Source organism: Gymnoscopelus braueri (assembly GCF_963280865.1).
Source record: "Gymnoscopelus braueri genome assembly, chromosome: 18".
NCBI classification, from domain to species: domain Eukaryota; kingdom Metazoa; phylum Chordata; class Actinopteri; order Myctophiformes; family Myctophidae; genus Gymnoscopelus; species Gymnoscopelus braueri.
The window spans coordinates 39,369,849-39,374,872 of NC_137618.1; the positions used below are offsets into that span (position 1 = coordinate 39,369,849).

The 5,024-nt window shown below is 43.7% G+C and overlaps 1 protein-coding gene across 2 annotated transcripts in view; it reads left to right on the forward strand.

The window, feature by feature from the left end:
* The window catches only part of LOC308105641 (E3 ubiquitin-protein ligase SH3RF3-like), a 153,077-nt gene extending 149,287 nt beyond the window's left edge, over positions 1 to 3,790 (forward strand). For both annotated transcript variants that reach the window (XM_080456496.1, XM_080456497.1), the window contains exon 10: positions 1 to 3,790. This exon is cut by the window's left edge and continues 262 nt beyond it. The gene's annotated coding sequence lies outside the window, so the exon portion shown is untranslated.
* The last annotated feature ends 1,234 nt before the right edge of the window (positions 3,791 to 5,024 follow it).

The following is a 5,024-nucleotide window of genomic DNA, read 5'->3' on the forward strand; positions in this document are numbered from 1 at the left end:
ACACACACACACACTCTCTCCCTCTCACGGTCATACACACATGTACACACATATATACTTGTGCACACCAGTGGTGAACGAAGTACATTTACTTATTAGTACTGTACTTAAGTACAAGTTTGTGAGTATCTGTACTTGTTACTTATTTGTTTTGTTTTTTGGAAGCTGATGACTTTCACTCCACAACATTTCAAAGACAAATATTGTACTTTTGACTCCAAGACATTTCTTGGAAGGGACCCCCCAAGGACCCAAAAATACGTTAACCACTTGAGGCCTATTTCAGAAATACTGAAAATAGCAGATCTTCTCTTTTTTTTACGTTTTTATTTATTTATTTCAATACAGCAATGCATTGATATTGAAAAGAAAATGTACTTTGTAATTTGTACTTTTGAATACTATTTTTTTTAAAGCAAGTACTACCAGTACTTTAACTCAAGTTCAAATTTGACTGAGCAACTTGCACTTGTAGGAGTATCTTATACTTCGACTCAAGTACTGGGCTTGAGTGCTTTTGTCCACCACTGGGGCACACAGAACTGTTCCTACAGCACACACACACACACACACACACACACACACACACACACACACACACACACACACACACACACACACACACACACACACACACACACACACACACAATAAACACCAAGCCAGACCCGGCTTCAACCAGCCCAAGCACACCGGGAGCGGACCAGCTTTTCCAGTCAGGCACTCCACAGGACCGCCGTGGAACGGGGGCCTTCGTCCAGGTCATCGCAACGACCTTTGAACCTTGACATTGTTGGTCACTGAAGAGCACAGACATACGACCAGGAAGGCCCTGTCGCCCACTTCTCTACCCCAGTGGTCCTCGAACATTTTCATGTCAAGGACCCCCAAATTGATTCATATTAGGCCATTTGGAAACTTTTGAAAACGTTTTCGAGATGTGTCAACATTATTCAAAAGTAGCCAATCTACAAGCTCACAAGGCGTTGCGATGCGACACCTTGTGAGCTTGTAGATCGGCTATTTTTGAATAGCCCAAGTATAAAATAAGGAAAACGCATTAACTTAACGTAAGGATAACTTACTAATTTTGCTTGGGGTCCACTGGAATGACTTCAAGGACCCCTGGGGGGTCCCCGAACCCCACTTTGAGAACCACTGCTCTACCCCTCATAGTGCCATTAAGACACTCAGACATTTAGCACATTTTGCTGGGTAAATTAGACCAGTGGTTGTCAATTTCTTTAATTTCAAGTGAATTTAAAAGTGATTTTCTAAATTTGAAGATTACTTTTTTTTTTAGAAAGAAACTCTTAATTTGAAAGTGGCAATGTGATTGTTTGTAATTTCGTCTCTGTCGGCTGGAAACCTCATATGTCCAAAACTGTTACATTTCAGGATTCAAATTCAAAAGTATTAAAAGTACTTTTGTAGGGCGGTAGGGCGGTAATTTACGAAAAAACACAAAAAGTTAAAATATGGAGATAAGAGGTTTCTGCCGGACAGCGACGATTTGCAGGTTGGGACCTGAAAGTTGACCATGAGATGTTCTGACGAGGTATCAGAGACAGAGAACCAGACCTCCACCCCCATGGCACATTTTTGGGGTCCGATGCCATTCCCTATTTTGTAGAGTCCTACAGTAGACCACTGACTACCGATGTTTTGACCCGTGTTTTGTAAAGAGTGCAAAAATCTTGAAATTAATTTGATAAAACATTCAAAAAGTTTCTATTTGACAACATTTAACTTATCGTCTCTGTCAGGCAGAAACCTCTTATCTCTATATTTTAACTTTTTGTGTTTTTTCGTAAGTTAATGCCCTTCTTGATCGTACTACAGCGTCACACAAATAGTATCAAAAGTAGCAGATCGGCAAGCTCGAAACGCGGCGCGAAGCGACACGTTTTGAGCTTGTAGGTCTGCTACTTTTGATACTTTTCAATTTGAATCATGAGAAGTAACAGTTTTGGACATTTGAGCTCCCTAGTGGGCTTGTAGATCGGCTATTTTTGAAAAAATGGAAAAGGTAAAAAATCGGGACACATATTCTGTGACATCGTCCGACATCGTCAAAAAAAGTCAAATAATGGCCAACATTTCGGCCAAAGAGATGTACTGTATCCGTCGGGCTCTACGGAGAATAACTTCCATAGAGGAGAATTGACTGGTGTTGGTGGAGTGGTTTGTGTGACTTCACATTGAAGATGAAACATTCAGGTCCCAGAGCAGAACAAAGTTGAGAAGCAATGCTCTCTGGGAAATAACTTTGAGTTGTGGGACGGGGCCTGAGGGAATATTTGTCACCACACAGCTGCCATCCTTTTGACAGCCTAAAGGCCGATTCATGCCACGTCGCTTGACGGTGCCGCGGGTCGAAAATAGCCGACCTACAAGCTCACAACGCGTTGTGAGCTTGTAGGTCGGCATATGTTCGACACGCGACACCGGCCGTCCGACGAAGCATAAATCAGGCCTACTTCCTCCGGTCTCCTCAACCTTTCGAGGAGTATTTTTGTACTGCTTCAGTGTGCGTCCGATCTGCTTTTTTTGTGAATTTCTATACATACATGAATGTGGGTCGAGGTACGTCTAGTTGCGGCGCCAGCCACGGCCATCTCTGTCTCTATTTCTGCCCTGCTGGGGATAAAAGCACAGCAAAACGTATAGTGTGTATGTGTGGGCGTGCGTGCGTGGGTGCGTGTGTGTTTAGCTAGCTGGTGCTACATTGACTTATTGGGCAAAAAGCTTTGCTTAAAGCAGCCAGTCTTTAAAGAGGTGAACATATTTTTTTCCTAATGGATTGTGTGTGTGTGTGTGGGTGCGTGTGTGTATGTGTGTGTGGGTGCGTGTGCGTGGGTGGGTGCGTGTGTGCGTGTGTTGTAATACCAGCCATCTGACAGCTATGGGATATAGCGATAGGCTGTTAGTGGTTTATCCTGAGCAAAGGAAAAACGGCAATTTCTCACCACTACATCACCTATTGTGAAAGCACAGGCCAGAACACAGCACAAACAACTACTATTGGCCAAGAACAAAACCACAAAACCTCTATTGGATAAACGTACAGTAGGCAGGTGAAAGCCTGCACCATGTCCTCTATCATTGGCTGGAGAAACCTACAGCATATGAGCTTTCCAACTAGGTATCAGAAACCAATCATTAATGTTCCAATCCTCGCTCACCAAACTGGAGAGGTCAAGCACAAGGGGAGAGGGAGGCTTTTCTGATCCCAAGGGGAGGGGAAATGCATTTTACAGCTTCACCCAGCAGATAGCTGCTCAGATGGCCAGGGCTTAAGTGTATTGCTCAAGGACACTTAGAAACGTACACTGTGTGCGAGCCGAGGGTCCAACCAGAAGCTTCTCTACCTATTCAGTTACGGCCGCCCCAACAAAGAGACCGTTGAACATAAAGTATTTACATGGCGGCCATTTTCACTTCCCACCCCCTGAAGGTGACACATAAGAGCAAAATGACCACCGTGAAAATATGGTAAAATAGCACAGACCGGCAAAACGAAACGGCAAGGAAAAACCGGCGGCGACACTATTTAACAAGCTGCAACTTGTGTCTGACAACAGGGAAATGCAATTCATTCCAGAGAGTGATTCTCCTTGACACGTCTTTCTCTCACTCGCTCCGCGCGCAGCGCCGTTGTCCTATCAAGGTTTTAGCAGCGTAATAAAAATGAGTTCTCGACCCCTCGCCAGAACTGTGAAGGACAGTAAACAAACTTTGCGAAATGGAAAACGCACTGTAAAATGTCTGGGTGTCGATTTTACTCGGAGACCGCACGAATGGAACCAAATGGACCTTACCTTACGGGTCCATTTGGTTCCATTTTATGCACTCTCAGAGTAAAATTAACACATACTGTGCACACGTCAGCAGAGAAACGCGTGCACAAGCGTGTGCGCGCACACACACACACACACTCACATACACACACTGGGGAGTGTACAGCGTGATCTCCGGTCATCTGTCGCTGGGCGGATACAGCAGCAGGCAGTGCATTGTGGGTAATCCTGCGTGTCTGGAGCGACAGATGAAACCAAAACTAAGTCTTGGCATTTAAGATTGATTTAAGATTTCCCTCGAGGCCTCCCTCCTGGGCCATGGCTGGCACAGAGGACATGCTGTTAGCAAGGGTGTTAACCCATTAAGACCTGAGACGCCGATTCTACAAATGCCTTCTAAATGAGTAGTTCTCACACAGAAATAGCAGATGTACAAGCTCGCAGCGCGGCACGAAGTGACGCGCTGTGAGCTTGTATATCTGCTATTTTTGAATAGCCAAAGCTAGTAACATCTAAGATGGCACAGATGCTTTCCTGGTTTTAAAGGGTTAAGTGATATTTCTTTGCTAAAAAAATTGTGTTACTGAACAAAGTCACTCTATGATTACAATCAGAATCTAGAGCTTTAACAACAAAATAATCTATTTTTTTTTTACAAAAACACTTGCATCCCACGGTCTCTCCGATAGGAGACTTAGGAATTAGGCTCAGGAATGCGACAAAAACAAAAAAAACTCCATGAATTCAATGCTTCGTGGGGTGTAAAATTGATAGAAAATAAGAATTTTTTTGGGTGAACTACTCCTTTAAGTTATACAGAGGCCCTGATTTACACATACATACACACTACTACTGCACACATGTTCCACTTAACAAATTCATCCATACACAGACCAGTTATATGAATACACTGTCAAATCCAGAGTGGCAATTAAAGCAGCAATCTGTATGGTAGAGTATGTTAGGGAAACCATACTGGTTGAAATGTAGCACTGCCTCAAACTCATAAGCACAGTATATCTCCCCTGGCCAAGCGGGGATTGCATCTTCAATGAGCGGTAGATTTTTGGACTCAAACCCAGATATATATACCTGGTTCGAAACTCGGGTAGGACATAAAAATCGGATTGGAGCTTTAACGCTCAGGATTAAATTAACACTTACACAGTTTGTACATACTCATGTCAATGACACGCATGCACGCGCGTGCGCACACACACACAC